We start from the raw sequence: 19,243 nt of genomic DNA, 5'->3' as shown, positions 1-19,243 counted from the left end.
GGCGCGTCGGCCACCCGGCCCTCCCGAAACCAGCATGAGGTGGGGAAACTGGGGAAACCAGGACGCGTCGGCAATGAGCTTGCGCGCCAGATCCAAGGATCCAGCGACGGTGCTGATCGGGGTCTGACCTTAGGGGGATGAATGGAATGGGGTCCCTGCGACAGCCCCAGCCACGCCCCTGGGAGTGAACCCCAGGGCGATTGATGTACAAGCGACCCTCAGACAGGCGTAGTCCCGGGAAAAACCCAGGGCCACATGGTGCGTTCGAAGTGTTGATCAATGTGTCCTGCAATTCACACTAATTCTCGCAGCTAGCTGCGTTCTTCATCGATGCACGAGTCGAGTGATCCACCGCCAAGAGCCACAGGCAACTTTTTTTTTCCTAGACGTCGGCCTGACCCTGCCGGTGCAGGAGAGGTTGGGGGAGGCAGCGCTGGCTGTGGCAGGACAGCCCAGCTCCCTGTCTAGCTCGGCCGAAACCATTGTGGTTTCAAAAAAATAAAAAATAATAATCCAGGTGCTCAGCCTGACCGCCAGCTGCAGCAGCACAGCGCTTCCCAGGGGGATGGAGGTAGGCCGCTCCGCCACCTGCCCACACGGCCCGATCCACTCATCCTTCCCCGACCCCTTCCCTTTTGGGAGGGGGGGCTGGGAGATGGACAACGAGGCAGGCCAGAGACAGCACAGACAGGGGGTCGGGTGGGACCACTAGAGTCTTCAAACCCCAGCCCGGCCGCATAGGACCCAGCTCCAGGTACCTGGGCAAGAGGGAAGGTCACCCACTGTGCCAGCGGGCCTGGCCATTGCTCACACACAGATGTGGGCGGTTGGAACCTTGGCGTCCACCGTCAAGTGAGCCAGCTGCACCATGGCTCATGCCTGGCTTGCCCGGGTGCCTGTCTGCCTGGGGAGGCACCCCTCGAGAGCAGTCAGGTTTCCCTCGGCTCCCGGCTGCCCCCAGTCAGGGCTTCCCTGGTGACCGGGGTGTGCCCACCAATGCCCAGCCGCTGGCAGGTCAGAGAGAGGAGTGTGCGCCCCCCGGCCAGCGCAGATGCGGGCTCAGTGAGGAGAGGGGGCTGGTTGACCACGCGCACCAGACCGCTCTGCGAGAGGTGCCCCGGGCTGTGGGTGTGCACGTCTGGGATGCAACCGAGGTCGGGCCCACGGCTCTCCCTCCCGCTGCTCCGCTGTTAATGATCCTTTATGCCCCCACCCACAAGCAGAAACCATTCACACTCAAATGCCCCATTTCTCCTTCCAAACACGTTCTAGATTCAAATGCCACCTCCCTCCTGACCTACATGCCACCATCCCTCCATCCGAACCCACACAAAGACACCAACATCCGTCCCTCCATACCTACACCAAGATGCTCCACCCCTCAGAGCCACACCCATATGCTTCATCTCTACCTCCACACTCAGATGGCGCCATTCGCCCTCTCTCTATACCCACACCCGCTTACCCCATCCCTTCGACACACACATGCTCCCACCACTCCAATAAACCAACATCCTTCTCTCCAGACAAACATACCCCATCCCTCCATTCACACCCAGATGCCTCCTTCCTTCCCACCAGAGCGCTCCAGCCCTGACCCACATGCTCCACCATTCCCTCGCATGCCCCCATCATATGCCCATTCCATATCAACAATGCCCCCTCCGATCCAGACTCCACGATGCACAATCCCTTCCTCAAGACCCATACCATGATGGCCCATGCTCCCTCCACACAGAAAGATGCCCCTATCCGTCCTCCGACCAATGAGCCCCAATCCTTCCCTCCAGACCCACACCAATGTGCCCCATCCCTCCCTCCAGATGCACATCAATGTGTCCTGTGCCTCCCTTCATACCCAAAGCAATGTCCCCATCCCTCTCTACAGACCCACACCCATGTGCACCATCGCTTCCTCTCAGAACCACACCAAGATGCCCCATCCCTCCCTCTAGACCAATACCATAATGCACCATCCTCCCTCCACATAGCAAGATGCCCCTTGCATCAGATGCCCATGTGCCGATCCTGAATCACATGCAGATAGCCCCAGCCAAACCGCTCTAAAACCACCCATCCTAGTATGCCCCCATCCGCCCAGACCCACACCAATGTGCCCCGTCCCCTCCTTCCAGACCCACACCAATATGCGGTCATCCCTCCCCAGACCAATGTCCCCATCCCTCCCATCAAACCCGCACCAATGTGCCCCCAACACCTCCATACAGAGCCACACCAAGATGCCCAGTCCAACTTCCCAACCCACACCTAGATGACCCATGCCACCCTCCAGACCCACTGTGCCCCATCTCTCCCTCCAGAAAAACGCCCATGTGCCCCATCGACCTCCCTCCAGAGCCATACCAATGTGCCCCACCACCTCCCTCCAGAAACACACCAATGTGCCCCCACCACCTCCCTCCAGAGCCACACAAATGGGACCCGACCACCTCCCTCCAGAGCCACACCAAGATGCCCGTCCCACTTCCCAACCCACACCTAGATGACCCATGCCACCGTCCAGACCCACTGTGCCCCATCTCTCCCTCCAGAAACACACCCATGTGTACCATCCCTCCACCCAGATCCACACCAATGTGCCCCCACCACCTCCCTCCAGAGCCACACCAAGATGCCCCATCTTACTTCCCAACACACACCTAGATGACCCATGCCACCCTCCAGACCCACTGTGCCCCATCTCTCCCTCCAGAAACACGCATGTGCATGATCCCTCTCCGCCCAGATCCACGCCAATGTGCCCCCACCACCTCCCCCCAGAGCCACACCAAGATGCCCCATCAAACTTCGCAACCCACACCTAGATGACCCATGCCACCCTCCAGAACCGCTGTGCCCCATCTCTCCCTCCAGAAACACACCCATGTGCCCCCACTACCTCCCTCCAGAGCCACACCAAGATGCCCCGTCCAACTTCCTAACCCACACCTAGATGACCCATGCTACCCACCAGACACACTGTTCCCCCATCTCTCCCTCCAGAAACACACCCATGTGCACCATCCCTCCGCCAAGATCCACACCAATGTGCCCCATCACCTCCCTCCAGAGCCACACCAATGTGCCCCGTCCAACTTCCTAACCCACACCTAAATGACCCATGCTACCCACCAGACCCACTGTGCCCCATCTCTCCCTCCAGAAACACACCCATGTGCACCATCCTTCCGCCAAGATCCACACCAATGTGCCCGACCACCTCCCTCGAGAGCCACACCAATGTGCCCCCACCACCTCCCTCCAGAGCCACACCAAAATACCCCGTCCCACTTCCCAACCCACACCTAGATGACCCATGCCACCCTCCAGACACACTGTGCCCCATCTCTCCCTCCAGAAACACAGCCATGTGCACCATCCCTCCGCCAAGATCCACACCAATGTGCCCGACCACCTCCCTCGAGAGCCACACCAGTGTGCCCCCACCACCTCCCTCCAGAGCCACACCAAAATACCCCGTCCCACTTCCCAACCCACACCTAGATGACCCATGCCACCCTCCAGACACACTGTGCCCCATCTCTCCCTCCAGAAACACACCCATGTGCACCATCCCTCCGCCAAGATCCACACCAATGTGCCCGACCACCTCCCTCGAGAGCCACACCAATGTGCCCCCACCACCTCCCTCCAGAGCCACACCAAAATACCCCGTCCCACTTCCCAACCCACACCAGGATGACCCATGCCACCCTCCAGACACACTGTGCCCCATCTCTCCCTCCAGAAACAAACCCATGTGCCCCACCACCTCCCTCCAGAGCCACACCAAGATGCCCCGCCCAACATCCTAACCTACACCTAGATGACCCATGCTACCCACCAGACCCACTGTGCCCCATCTATCCCTCCAGAAACACACCCATGTGCACCATCCTTCCGCCAAGATCCACACCAATGTGCCCCACCACCTCCCTCCAGAGCCACACCAATGTGCCCCCACCACCTCCCTCCAGAGCCACACCAATGTGCCCCCACCCCCTCCCTCCAGAGCCACACCAAGATGCACCATCCCACCCTCCCAACCCTCACCTAGATTACCCATGCCACATCCAGACCCACTGTGCCCATCTCTCCCTTCTGAAACCCGCCCATGTGCCCCATCCATCCCCCCAGACCCACACCAATGTGCCTCATCCCTCCCATCAAACCCATACGAATGTGCCCCCCACCAACTCCCTCCAGAGCCACACCAATATGCCCCATCCTACCCTCCCAACCCTAGATGACCATGACACCCTCCAGACACACTGAGCCCCATCTCTCCCTCCAGAAACACACCCATGTGCACCATCCATCCGCCAAGATCCACACCAATGTGCCCGACCACCTCCCTCGAGAGCCACACCAATGTGCCCCCACCACCTCCCTCCAGAGCCACACCAAAATACCCCGTCCCACTTCCCAACCCACACCAGGATGACCCATGCCACCCTCCAGACACACTGTGCCCCATCTCTCCCTCCAGAAACAAACCCATGTGCCCCACCACCTCCCTCCAGAGCCACACCAAGATGCCCCGCCCAACATCCTAACCTACACCTAGATGACCCATGCTACCCACCAGACCCACTGTGCCCCATCTCTCCCTCCAGAAACACACCCATGTGCACCATCCCTCCACCAAGATCCACACCAATGTGCCCGACCACCTCCCTCGAGAGCCACACCAATGTGCCCCCACCACCTCCCTCCAGAGCCACACCAAAATACCCCGTCCCACTTCCCAACCCACACCAGGATGACCCATGCCACCCTCCAGACACACTGTGCCCCATCTCTCCCTCCAGAAACAAACCCATGTGCCCCACCACCTCCCTCCAGAGCCACACCAAGATGCCCCGCCCAACATCCTAACCTACACCTAGATGACCCATGCTACCCACCAGACCCACTGTGCCCCATCTATCCCTCCAGAAACACACCCATGTGCACCATCCTTCCGCCAAGATCCACACCAATGTGCCCCACCACCTCCCTCCAGAGCCACACCAATGTGCCCCCACCACCTCCCTCCAGAGCCACACCAATGTGCCCCCACCCCCTCCCTCCAGAGCCACACCAAGATGCACCATCCCACCCTCCCAACCCTCACCTAGATTACCCATGCCACATCCAGACCCACTGTGCCCATCTCTCCCTTCTGAAACCCGCCCATGTGCCCCATCCATCCCCCCAGACCCACACCAATGTGCCTCATCCCTCCCATCAAACCCATACGAATGTGCCCCCCACCAACTCCCTCCAGAGCCACACCAATATGCCCCATCCTACCCTCCCAACCCTAGATGACCATGACACCCTCCAGACACACTGAGCCCCATCTCTCCCTCCAGACCCACACCCATGTCCCCCAAACCCACACTACTGTCCCTATCCCTCTGCTCAGACCCACACGTTCCTATCTCTCCAGCCCTACACCAATGTGCCCCTTCCACCAATGTGCCGCTTCCTGCCAGACCCACACAAGCATGCCCCTATCCATCCAGACCCCAAGATGCCCCATCCCTCCCTCTATACCAATACCATAATGCCCCATCCTCCCTACACATAGCAAGATGCCCCTTCCCCTTGCAACAGATGCCCATGTGCCGATATTGAATCACACGCAGATAGCCCCAGCCAACCCCCTCTAAAACCACCCATCCTAGTATGCCCCAGACCAATGTGCCCCATCCTCTCCTTCCAGACCCACACCAATATGCGGCCATCCCTCCCCAGACCAATGTCCCCGTCCCTCCCATCAAACCCAAAAAAATTTTGCCCAGCCCCCACATCAAACCCACACCAATGTGCCACAAGACCAACACCAACGTGCCCCTATGCATTGCAGACCCCACCAAGATGCCACCATCCCTCCATTCACACAGCAAGATGCCCCCATCCTGCCCACCAGACCTACGCCTAGATGAACCACCCCCCCAATCCCACAATGTGCCCCCATCCAAAGCCACACCAAGATGCCCCGTCCAACCCACACCTAGATGACCCATGCCACCCTCCAGACCCACTGTGCCCCATCTCTCCCTCGGAAACATATCCACTGTCCCCCATCTCTCCCTCGGAAACATACCCATGTGCCCCATCCCTGCCCCTAGCCCACACCAATGTGCCCCATCCCTCCCATCAAACCCACACCAATGTGGCCCCACCCCCTCCCTCCAGAGCCACACCTAGATGACCCATGCCACCCTCCAGACCCACTGTGCCCCATCTCTCCCTCCGGAAACACACCCAGGTGCCCAGTCCCTACCCCCAGACCCACACCAATGTGCTCAATCCCTCCCATCAAACCCATACCAATGTGCCCCCACCCCCTCCCTCTAGAGCCACACCAAGATGCCCCATGCCACCCTCCCAACCCACACCTAGATGAACAATGCCACCCTCAAGACCCACTGAGCCCCATCTCTCCCTCTGGAAACACACCCATGTGCCACATGCCTCCCCCTAAACCCACACCAATGTGCTCCATCCCTCCCATCAAACCCACATGAATGTGCCCCACCACCTCCCTCCAAAGACACACCAAGATGCCCCATCCTACCCTCCCAACCCACACCTAGATGGCCCATACCACCCTCCAGACCCACACCCATGTCCCCCATCCCTCCTCAGACACACACCAGTGTACCCCAACCCTCCCTGCAAACCCATACCACTGTCCCTATCCCTCCCCCCAGATCCACACCACTATGTTCCTATCCCTCACTCCAGACACACACCAATGTGCCCCCTTCCTCCAGAACCACAACAATGTGCCCCATCCCACCAGACCTACACCAGCGTGCCCTATCCAACCATTCAGGCCCAACCAAGATGCCCCATCCCTCCCTCTAGTCTAGACCAATACCATAATGCCCCATCCTCCCTTCATAACAAGATGCTCCTTCCCCTTGCAACAGATGCTCATCCGCAGTCGACCCCTCTAAAACCACCCATCCTAAACACACCCTCATGAAAGATTAAATTACGCTATTAGTCCCCTTTGATTAGTTAAACACCACAATCCACTGTCTCCCTGTTCCTTTTCTTAGCCCTCCATACCTTCCATGGTGAATAGCTGAACGTGATTTTTAAAATAAATGCAATTTCCCGCTTCCCTGTGGAAATCTGGTGGTTTGCAGGAACGTTCATGGTATCTCGAAAGAAAATGCTAATTGTATTTGCAGCCAGCCAACAGCACACGGATTGCAGCTGCTCCTGCAGCCTGAGCCTTGCCCAGACGAAGTCCGACGCTCCAGGATCTCATAGAAACGTTCCGGTATTCAAAATAAAATGCCCACTACAAGCCGAAAGCATTCAGTGCCCTTGCACCAGCAGCCACAGCTTTCCCGCTTCCCGAATCCCGCTGCATCCCGAGCAAGAAAGTGCCCGGAACCGCTTCATTGCTCCGACGGAAATCGCAGGGATGACATCACAGACCACGTGTTGAAGAGTGGGCGGGCCGTTGCTATGGTCCTTTTCTCGGATGGGAGTGTGAGTGGGCTAGTTCCCATTAGAGAAATGGCACTTTTTCGCACCATAGTGGCCAGGCCCTGCATAATAATGGGAACTAGTTTCCCATCTGAGAAATGGCCCCAACAACCAATGGTCCGTTTCTCTGATGGGAAGTTTCCCATCTGAGAAATGGCCCTAACAACTCTAATGGGAACTAGCCTTCTCGGTATGGGTTGATACTAGTTCCCATCCAAGAAACGGACCATTGGTTGTTAGGGCCATTTCTCAGCTGGGAAATAGCTGCTTCAGTGTGAGTGGGCTAGTTCCCATTAGAGAAATGGCCCTTTTTCGCCCCATAGCGGCCGGGCCCTGCATAATAAAGGGAACTAGTTTCCCATCTCAGAAATGGCCCCAACAACCAATGGTCCGTTTCTCTGATGGGAAGTTTCCCTTCTGAGAAATGGCCCCAACAACCAATGGTCCGTTTCTCGTATGGGAACTAGTATCAACCCAGTGTGAGTGAGCTAGTTCCCATTAGAGAAATGGCCCTTTTTTGCCCCCTAGTGGCTAAGTCCTGCATAATAATGGGAACTAGCCCACTCACACAGAGAAGGCTAGTTCCCATTAGACAAATGGCCCTTTTTGCTCCCCTAGTGGCCAAGTCCTGCATAATAATGGGAACTAGCCCACTCACAGAGAAGGCCAGTTCCCATTAGAGAAATGGCCCTTTTGCCCCTAGTGGCCAAGTCCTGCATAATAATGGGAACTAGCCTACTCAAACTGAGAAGGCTAGTTCCCATTAGAGAAATGGCCCTTTTTGCTCCCCTAGTGGCCAAGTCCTGCATACTAATGCGAACTAGCCTACTCACACTGAGAAGGCTAGTTCCCATTAGAGAAATGGCCCTTTTTCGCCCCATAGTGGCCGGGCCCTGCATAATAATGGGAACTAGTTTCCCATCTGAGAAATGGCCCCAACAACCAATGGTCCGTTTCTCTGATGGGAAGTTTCCCATCTGAGAAATGGCCCTAACAACTCTAATGGGAATTAGCCTTCTCGGTATGGGTTGATACTAGTTCCCATCCAAGAAACGGACCATTGGTTGTTAGGGCCATTTCTCAGCTGGGAAATAGCTGCTTCAGTGTGAGTGGGCTAGTTCCCATTAGAGAAATGGCCCTTTTTCGCCCCATAGTGGCCGGGCCCTGCATAATAAGGGGAACTAGTTTCCCATCTGAGAAATGGCACCGACAACCAATGGTCCGTTTCTCTGATGGGAAGTTTCCCTTCTGAGAAATGGCCCCAACAACCAATGGTCCGTTTCTCGGATGGGAACTAGTATCAACCTCTGCCATAAGGCTGCCCCTCTCAAGCCACTTGACTGCGCATGCTCCCTGACGAGTCGGCAGTGATTGTGAATTTAGCAGTCAGAGAAATGGGCGGGATTCAATGTTATACTAACACCCGCCCCCATCCGCAGACGTTCCTGTCACGTGACGTCAGCGTCGCTCTTCCGATTCCTGTTGCTGTCAGGGGAGTAGATGCATTTCCGGTATTCAAATCTGTGGCGCTGGGAATACCGACCGGCAAAGTGGCATCTTCTGCAGCTGACCTGTCTGAACTTTCAGTAAACAAAGAGTCTACTAAACCCAGCCAGGTAAACAACCACAAGTGTCTCTCTTTAAGCACGCCCTTGCAAAACCAACAGTTTAATTTTATCCAACGCCGAGCCATATGGGCCACACGTGGGAACAATGAATGTCATTTTAACACCGGAAAATGGTAGCGTGTGTTTATTTTGCTTTTGATTTGGATCCACGTGAACAGTAATTCAGGAGCGGGACAGTAAACTAGTTGATAAACGTCACCGTTTTGTCGGTAGATTTGAGCCTCTTTTGAGATGCTATGTTTACTGATGTTTTATCAACCACTTAAGGAATGCTCTTAGTTTTTGTTAATATATTGCGCTTTATCAAAAATATTGCATGGGCTTAATAAGGGGGAGATGAGATTCGTTCTACCTTCTCACGAATCCTGACGTTGTTATCCATGCTTTTGGAGTCGGGTATGTGTCGGTAGGCTTTGCTGTTACTGTGATATAACTGAGCATCTAAACATATTCTTATAAAGCTTAAAAAGATGCATATCGTTTTACTTGTGGTTGTATCTAATTACACGGCAATATTGGCATATGTTTGTTTTCTTAGATTGGCATTACTGATATTATGGCCAAAACCAACATGAGTGTGTAATTACATGGGATTAGTTTAGTTTAGTTTTTTAGTTTAGTTTGTTTATTTATAAAGCGCATCCGAACCCTCAGGTAACTGGGCGCATAATCATGTGTACAGCAGAGTTACATATCGTTACACAAGCATCGTAGTACAACAGACAGAACGTACATTAGTCCAGGCTCTCGAAGTTACATACAAGAGTAGAATATACCAAGAAAAGTATGTACAGAGAATATGCAAAAAAGAAAAAAAAGTTACAGTGGCTAAAGTGGACCGGGTTACAGGTTGGTCCTGAGTAGGCTGTAGGTGGAGTGAACATTACTACAGGTAGAGAGCGGCGGCTAGCTAGTCATGTCGGTGAGAGTCTGGCTACTAGCCATGATTTTACCATGGCTCTGAATGGCCAGAATGCGGCTTCAGATCTAATTTTAGTGGGGAGGGTGTTCCAACATTGTGCTGCAAGCACTGGAAAACTGGAGCCCCCTGCTGTTTTTAGGTTATAATTAGGGATCTTTAGTTGGTGTAGGTAAGGTGTTCTGGTGGGTCTAGTGGGGCAGTGTCTAGCGAATTTGTCAGAAATGTATCGTGGGGCAGTATGTGATAGGCACTTGTGGGTGATGACCAGTGTTCTTAGCTTAATTCTGTCACGGATCGGGAGCCAGTGGTCTTCTTTTCTAACCGTGGAAATGTGCGCCTTGCGCGGGAGGTTGAGGGCACATCTTAGTGCATTATTTTGCAGGATCTGGAGTTTGTTCAAATTTTTAGTGGTAGTGCCTAAGTAGAGTGTGTTGCAATAGTCTAATTTAGAAAATATCAGCGCTCTAGATGGGGTGAGGCAGCTAGAGGTGGAGAGGAAAGGCTTACAGGCATTGATCAATTTATTGGTGTATGAGGTAGCTGAGATGGTAGAGTTTATTTGTTTCTTTAATGATAGGGTAGAATCGAGGTATACACCTAATGTTTTAACCTCTTTGGAGACTTTTATGATGTTGCCATCAATGGTAAAGGATTGGTACCTTTGGTCCAGTTTGTTGAGGCGAGCCTACGATAAGCAATTCTGTCTTATCGTCGTTAAGGCAAAGACTGTGTGTGGCCATCCAGGCTTGGATTTCTAAATGGATATCATTAAGCTTTGCAGCATCTTCTTCATAGCTGCCAGTGAGCGTGATGAGGACCTGGGTGTCATCTGCATAATTAGTGTAGCTGACACCCAGATCGTCAAGATGGTCAAAGAGGAGCTTTGTGAAGATGTTGTAAAGTGTGGGAGAAATGCAGGAGACTTGCAGCACTCCACATGTGATTGGGATAGGGTCCGCAGCCGCCGTGGGGGCGAAGACTCTAGTCGTCCTGTCAGACAGGAATGACTGGATCCACTTAGTGGCATTCTGAGAGAATGCAGCAGCCGATGAGAGGTGTTGAGTGAGGATCTGGTGGTCAACCAGATCAAAGGCAGCAGAGAGATCCAACAAGAGCAAGATGGCCAGTTTGCCCTTGTCTTTGGCGTCATCCATTTGGATTTTTAGATCCAAGAGGGCAGTTTCAGTCCCGTGCCTTGGTCTGAAACCGGATTGTCGCAAGCCTAGGAGGTTATTTTCTTCCAAATGATGTTGTATTTAGAGATAGGCTACCCTGTCCAAGATTTTGAGAAGAAATGGGACTGTGGTGATGGGCCTGTAATTAGTGGGGATGTTGGGATCTAGGTTAGGTTTTTTTAGCAGGGGTAGGACCCACGCTTCTTTAAGGTTGTTGGGGACCACTGAGTTTTTGAAGGAGGAGTTGATCAGAGAGGTGATGAGAGGGGCTTACTCATTAGCACCATCTTTGATGACGGATGCTGGGCAAATGTCACCTTTGCAGTTGGATGGTTTGGTGCTGGCGATTATCTTGATTACTTCCTCTTCTGTGACTGGTGAGAAGTGGAAAGATGGGCAGATAGGGGTAGTGTAGTTAGTTTTGCTGCTGGGGTTCTGCTTGAAGGCAATGCTAGCTTTTTTTGCTTCTATCTTGGTTTGTAGGAGGGCAATTTTGTTAGCAAGGGCGAGCTGGATATTGTTACACCAGGCCTTGTCTTTGATGCAGTCCTCTGTAGGGGGCAGTGGTGATTCAAGTTCTCTTAGTATAGCGAAGAGTTCTTTAGTGCCAGATTTGGCATTTTGTATTCTCAAGTTGTAGGTCTCTTTCTTAGCATTTAAGATGGCGGATTTGTAGGTGGAGGCAGCTGAAGCAAAATTGTCTTTAGTGGAGAGAGAAGGGGCTTTTCTCCAGCTAGTTTCTGCAGTTCTTTTAATATTACGGAGAGCTTTTAATTCTGCTGAGAACCATTTGTTGGAGTGGCCAATAGGTTTGGCTTTTCGTTGTTTGAGAGGAGCTATCTGGTTGAGGGCTAGTTCTAAAGTATTGTTATATAGGTCTACTATGGCTGCTGGGTTGTTTTTTTGTGTGGGTACATTAGCTTTACTGATAGGCGCGAGAAAAGGTTTGAGGTTCTCTATAGTGATGTTACGGTTGTTTCTGGAAATTATTTGAGGTAACTTTGTGGGTCGTGTGGTAGATGGTAAGGATCTAGGTAAAGAGAAGGTAATAAGATGATGGTCAGTCCAAGCACAGGGAGTGACGTCAGTCAGTGAGAGGTTGCAATTGGCATCTGCAAGCCAATCCAAGGATCTTCCTTTTTGTATGTGTAGGTTGATTAATGTGTTGGGTGAAGCCTAGATCAGTAATCGTGTCATTAAGGGAAGTGGCTTGGTTATCATTAGGGTCATTGAGTCCCAGGTTGAAATCTCCCAGAATGATGATTTGGGATTTCGGTTTCAAATTGGTGGTGAGTAGGAGAGAGATATCCTCTTCAAAGGTGGAGGGGGGTCCTGGGGGTCTGTATATAATATGGAGCAGTATGGTTTGTGTGTCAGATAATGGGATTTTGACGGATAGAAGTTCGGCAGAAGGTAGGGTTGTGCTGGTTACTTCTCTGATGTTTAGGGTGGATTTTGCAATAATTGCTATACCTCCACCTATTCCATTTTTCCTGTCAGCTCGGATGATGTTGTAGTTGTCTGGAGTGGCTAGGGCTATTGTGGGACCGGCTGCTGGATGGAGCCACGTCTCCGTGATGGCGATAAAGTCTAGGTGGTTAGTGGAAATAATGTCGGCAATATCAGTAGTGTGGGCAACCAATGAGCGAGCGTTGATGAGGGCTCCCTTGATAGAAGTCTGTGGAGGGTTAGTTTTCGTGTGAGGTGGCGAGTGCGGTATAGTAGTGTTGTGGCTAGGTGAGAGTTCAGAAAGTGAGGTAGGCTGACATGGACACCTCATTGTCACAAAGGCCTTTCAGCCATTGCAATTGAAATGGCCTGGAGTCTCGGAGAGGGCTCGAGCAGCTGAACTCCATGTTGGCCTTTTTTTTTTTTTATCTACAAAGCAAAAGACTTCTTCAGTTAGGGTCACTAAATGTGTGTTTTGCAGCGTACACATTATGGACCTCCTTTGTTGGCTTTGGTGCCCTTCCTCGGTACCTTTCAACTACATTAGTATCCTGCTGATAAAGCATGATGAATAGATTTTCAGTGGCACTTTAGTGTTGCAGCTCTCTGCTGTCTGGCCCCATATAATCTGCAGCTATTCCCCTCCCTGCAAATGTTTATCTCTCCATTATAATCTGCACACTTCACAATTGCATCCAAATGTTTTTCCCAGCTGCAGGCAATTGGGCCCCCAAACATCATTTTGAAATGGGCCCCACGAGCCCTGGCACATCTTCCAATGACCCTAGATTAATATGTTTCCTTACAGTGGCGTTACTGGCAAAGCAACATGAGTGTATTCATGCATATGGCTACTGGTTAATGTTGTGGGGAAATGGATCGTGAAAATGTGTTGGGAAATGTTCCAGTCTTTGTGATCTGGCAGCTATTGAATTTTTTCATGCGTTACCCTACCAAACGTGTTGTAAATTATGTGAATATGTGTTGAATTTGTATTTAGTTATAAAGTGCAAAACCCAGACCCAAAGGCAATGGGGCTAATAAAATCAAGAAATGGTAGTACATAAACATCAGAAACCTAAAAATGAGCAATTTAAATTACATGAAAAGAACAATCCAAATTAACAAGCCTAAAAGTAAGTTTTAAATAATTTTGCGAGCCTTTCTAAACCCCTGAAAGAGAAGGAAAAGCGGAATAGAAGGAGCATGAGAATTGCGGGTCTGATGAGTAGCAGAAGAAAACGCCTGGCCTGAATAACGAGCATGTTTGCAAGTGGGTATTTCCAAGTGCAGAATGTCTGCACTTCTGATCTTCCTCAGGCCGCCTTCCCAACACAATTGAAAAGTGCACGCGAGTGAATAGGAAATATGAAGCAGGAAAAAAAGGTTTTACTATGCAAAGCCGAACCAACTGATAAAAACAGTACTGTGCAAGTCAAGAAATATGGCTTTTATGGTTAGGTTGGAATCTATAGTAAAACGCGAATTTTACGGGAATCCAGGGTAGGAGTGGGCCTAAGAATAGAGTGGTACCACTCTTGAAAAGGTGCAGACGATGAAGAGGAAAAGCCCAAGAGAAAATTTTGGAACAATTTAGTTTCGCGGAACGAGATATACCCAGGACAAGCAGAAGTCAACCAATATACTGGTTATTTGGTAATCTTGTATTTATGTTGTTGTTTTGCTTTGACTGTTTTTTTGTTTATTGCCAGGGCCAGTTTTGTGTATGCTGGCAGATTTCCCCTTAGATTCTAGACTAGGTAGGGAATTCCGTGGTAGAGTAGGCTTAGTGAGGTTTTCTTTGCTTTTTCCTTTTAAAATAAAATGTCAAATACTGAGAAAACTGGAAGCAGTTATCTGCCTCGTATTACTGACCCCTCACACAGGACAGGCTGCTATCAATGGCAAAGCCTAAGGATTTTGCAGAGTCTGAGAATTGTTCACCAAATCCTTCTAGGCACATATTATTGAGCTATTATTGGACAAGTTGTTTTTTAGCGGGTGGGCTGATGAGGAATTCAGTCTTGGATGGGTTTAGTTACTGTCATGTACAACCGTGTATTAGTGGATGGCTATTTTGGGATCCCTGAGGAGAGTGCCCAGAGGCTCCATGTAAAGTTTAAAAAGGATTGGTGACTGGACACCAGGGGGCGCACGGACGATGATCACCTCCGTGTGAGCTCTTGACCCATGGTGACCTGAGCCCCCACTTTTGCCCCCCCCCACCCGTGCCCAACAACAGCTGATTGAGCTGTCGGAATTACCCCCCCACCCCTGAGCGAAAAGCTGACAGAAATCGGACCCCCCATCCCGGAGAAAAGCCTGTCTGAATGGCCCCCCCCACCACGCAGACCCCAGCTGAAAGGAAAGCTGCGATCACACGCGGCTTGCGGAACTCTACCCCTCCCCCCGTGGCGGATCCGGACCCTGCTGTGACTCCTGGGATTGCCGTGGCCACCCCACCGCTCAAGCATTCCTCGGGGGCCGGACAGACGCCCTTTGCAGGAGCTCCCGCGCGCACTCTCGGTGTGGCCGCCTGTGTGCCCCCAGGCACTGGCCCCACGACACAGTTACCTGCGGAGCGGGTAAGCTCCCACCCCCCTGAAGTGCCCCAAAGCACCTCGCCCGGACCAGGGCCCATTTTCCTCCCCGGAGCGTGGTCTACCTGGGGCCTGAACCTGAACCGCTGAGCGGGGTGTGCTGAAGAGGCCTTCACTCCTCGGCCATCATTGAGAACACAGCAGCACCGCAACCGAAGATGGTGCGCAGGCCCCGGAGGCCTCTCATCGGCCACCTTGCCCCACACAACGGGGGCCCCCGGGCAGGCCATCCGCACGCCTGACGCCCTCAGGATCCTCTCCCCGATACCCTGCGGGGGACCCCACCGAGCACCGTACTAAGTACTCACAGAGAGCAGCCCCAACCTCCTGACGTAGCCGCTGGCCCAGTGCACTTCACACACTGGCCACATCGTGCAACAGTGACCCCACGGCCACTAAAGTCACCCCCTGCACATGGTGTGACACGCCCCCCCCCAGCTACAAGGGCATCATATAGCAAAATTGTCCCGGGGGTATGCCGCGCACAAACGCTGCCTCTCCCAGGCAGTCTCACGGGGGCAGACTCATCTGATGCCCCCCCCACCCCCGCAGAGATACAACTCCCGCAGGTGAACGGCGCAGGAAGACGCATGTTCGTCTGACCCCCCCTCCCCCTGGAGCCCAGCAATAACCCTACAGCCAAGAAATTCCTCCCACCCACCAAGCAAAAGTGCCTAGCAAAAGTGCCCCTTTGATTTCAGACCTCATCGCTCTCAACCGGAACTACCCACATAATCCCAGCGGACTCCATCACCTGAGGCCACAGTTCGCACGACAACAAACTCAAGCTTACACCAAGGCTAAGCAGATGGTTGGGCCCCCAATTCTGGGGCTTGTGCCCTCCTCTGGAAAAGCACTAACCTTTTACCCGACCAGGACGTGGATAGGTGGACCAACAATGGTAACGGAATACCCTGCAGTGCTCCCACCTTTCCCCCCACCCTCTTGAAGCCAAGACCCCCTCGTCAGGGGCTCCGCCCCACGCAATCTCCCCGAGTCTCTACGCGAGCTGGCACCAATACCTGGGCAAATTGATCTGAATGGAGGGTAGAGCCCCTGGACCCAGGGCGTGTGCCTCCTCCCACCTAAGGGCTCCCGATCCAAGGGATACCACCCCGGCGCCCAGCAACACAGCTCACGTGCCTCCCAACACACCAGGGCAGAGGGTAAGGCCCCTGATCCCGGGGCGTGTGCCTCCTCACATGCAAGTGCCCTATGAACATTAAAAGTAAATTAGCCAAATACGCCTATACTCCGCTGCCTCAGGCTCCCGAACCAAGAACAATGTCACTAGATGCCTCAGAGACGGGAGCGGCAGCTACCAAGGGAGACATCGCCGCTCTTCTAAGTGAAATCCGGAACATGGGGGCCAACCTTGGTGGTAAAATGGACAAGGTGACCCAGAGAGTGGACAATATCGAGGAGCGGCTGGAGGGAGTTGAGAACAACAAGCCTCAATCGATATCCTGGAAGCCCAAATGGAACTCAGAATACGAAACATAGAGAAGAGGGAGGACGAGATTCGCCTTAAAATGGACGATTTGGAAAATGGAGAGAGAAGGAACAACCTACGTTTTTTTGGGATTCCGGAGAGAGAAGGGGAAACAGAAGAAGACCTCAAGCAAACTATACATGATATCGTCAAAATCCTGACGGCGGACAAGGACATCGATTAACTCAAGACCGAGAGGATCCATAGAGCTGGTGGCCCCCCAGATGGCCCGAGATCGGTCCTCGCCTGATTACACAGATTACCACAGATAACAGGACAGAACAAGGATACTCGCTAAAGCCAGGACCGGAGGCACCCTCACCCTTGGGGGGGGGGGGGACCAAATCACAATTTTCTAGGCCCTATCCTCGCTCACACTGGCCCTAGGCCATCTCTGTAGCCCCCTCACAAGATGGCTCAAAGATCAAGGCACAAGATACAGATGGGGATATCCCTTTTCCCTTGCGTTTGAACATGGTAGCAGGAAGATACTACTCCGCTCTGAGGAAGAAATCCGAGAATGCATCGCAGACCTCCTTGGGTCGGCCCCGGGGGAGGGAACACAGGACGCCCCTGCACAGGAAAGATCGAGATGGGAACTCCAGGGCCCGAGAAGAAAGCGAGTAAAGGGCTCCAGAAAGTACAGGGGACCCAATGACGCACCAGACAACAACAAGTGATATTGTTCGCCCAAGCTCTGCATTCCAGCGACGTCCGCTCCAAGAGTTCCTGCAAAGGGCCCACCTATATTCCTGATCTAGGCACTCCCTTATGGCTGGTCCCATCTCATAACCCGTGAATTGCCTGGAGCGCAAACACAAACTGCCGATGAGCGAAGACTCCGGAAACCGCATGTATCATAATATTTACTAGTTCACAGTATAAGTTGTTGTTGTTTAACATAAAGTTGTTTGTTACATTATTTTAGATAAGGGGGGGCGGGGGCTCAAAATGTTATGTCGATGATAGTTCACCAGAATTGACTACATACACCTCACCCCTCAACTCACCGAGGCTATGGCCAAAGCCAGCATAACCCCTAAAACATGGTCTGACCACGACATGGTCACAGTTACTGTTGACCGGATGGCCCTCCCCCCAAAGGAGCTCTAAATGGCGATGCAACGAGACACTCCTAAAAGACCCGATTTTTCGGGATCAGCTACAGCAGGACATCACCCATTACTTTGATCAAAATAACACAGGCGACACCTCTCTAAATACTGTAATGGAAGCAGGTAAAGCCACCTGGAGGGGACTACTCATCAAGGAGGGGGCCACCAAAAAAAGAGAACGCCAACTATAGAAAACAGACTCCGAAAAGAAATTTCCCAACTTGATCTTATCGCCCGATCCCCAGCCCCTGAGAGACTACACAACATAGAACTAGCCAGCAACAAGAGGGAAGAACTGTGGCAATTAGAAACTGATAACATTGTGAATAAACTCCAACGTCTCAAGCAGAAACAATACGAACGCGGAGATAAGGTAGGTGCCTTACTAGCTGCAAGACTCCGAAGGCAACGCAAAGAGCGATGGGTCCCAACAATACACAACGGTGCGACACCCCATGATCATCATCCTCCCAACATCCCGGAAGTCTTCGCCGACTTCTACGAAAAGCTGTATTCTTCAGATGCTGCCCCACATCCGGAGGCGATCAACGAATATATGGACAAGGTGTCCTCCTGTCCCTCCCCCCGGACGTAGCACAAACCGTAGACGCCTCGATCACGGGAGAGGAGATTGAAGAGGCGATCAAAAGACTTCCCGCAGGGCAAGCCCCTGGTAATGATGGCTACACAGCAGGCTTCTACAAAACATTTAAGGATGCCCTCCTCCCATTCCTCGTCAAACTTTTTAATAACATACTTCAATCAGGTGTCGTGCCGGACACCTTCTCAGAAGCACTAATAACTGTCATATCCAAGGAAGGCAAGGACCCCACCTTGTGCGCCTCCTACCGTCCAATTTCCCTCTTGAACATTGACGCAAAGATTTACACGAGAGTCCTTACCGCGCGCCTTGAATCTCACATGCCAGCGATAATCCATAATGATCAGGTGGGGTTCATCCTGGGGAGGCAAGGTGCGGTCTCTACCCGGAAGACCCTCCACCTTCTACACAAGGCCAGGAAAATGCCAAACATGCCTGCATTATTTTCGATCGACGCCGAGAAGGCATTCGACAGAGTTGAGTGGCACTTCCTAGAGGCCCGCTGATGAAAATAGGCCTAGGACCTGCTCTCCGACGAGGGATCAAAGCCGTCTACACAGCACCACGTGCCTCGGTAGCAGTAAATTACCAATACTCCCGCTGGTTCCCCCTTAGCAGAGGAACGAGACGAGGGTGCCCTCTCTCGGCAATTCTTTGCGCTATCACTGGAACCCCTTGCCCACACACTCTGAGCAGACCCCGATGTAGAGGGACTGCGAGTAAGTGGCAGAGAGTACAAACTGGCCCTGTACGCAGATGACATT

At 52.5% G+C, this 19,243-nt stretch overlaps 1 protein-coding gene and 1 non-coding gene across 3 annotated transcripts in view; one reads left to right on the top strand and one right to left on the bottom strand.

The window, feature by feature from the left end:
* Positions 1–212: 212 nt before the first annotated feature.
* On the bottom strand, positions 213–363 carry LOC138570559 (5.8S ribosomal RNA). Its single transcript, XR_011303599.1, has one exon. It is a non-coding gene; the product is annotated as a 5.8S ribosomal RNA (ribosomal RNA).
* Positions 364–8,960: 8,597 nt separating this feature from the next.
* Positions 8,961–19,243, top strand: part of TOPBP1 (DNA topoisomerase II binding protein 1) — a 1,370,800-nt gene continuing 1,360,517 nt past the window's right edge. For both annotated transcript variants that reach the window (XM_069648712.1, XM_069648711.1), the window contains exon 1: positions 8,961–9,113. The gene's annotated coding sequence lies outside the window, so the exon portion shown is untranslated. The remainder of the gene's footprint in view (positions 9,114–19,243) is intronic.

This window comes from Ambystoma mexicanum, chromosome 2q (assembly GCF_040938575.1).
Source record: "Ambystoma mexicanum isolate Mex_15411 chromosome 2q, UKY_AmexF1_1, whole genome shotgun sequence".
Classification (NCBI taxonomy): domain Eukaryota; kingdom Metazoa; phylum Chordata; class Amphibia; order Caudata; family Ambystomatidae; genus Ambystoma; species Ambystoma mexicanum.
This window is presented reverse-complemented; position numbering and strand designations above follow the sequence as displayed.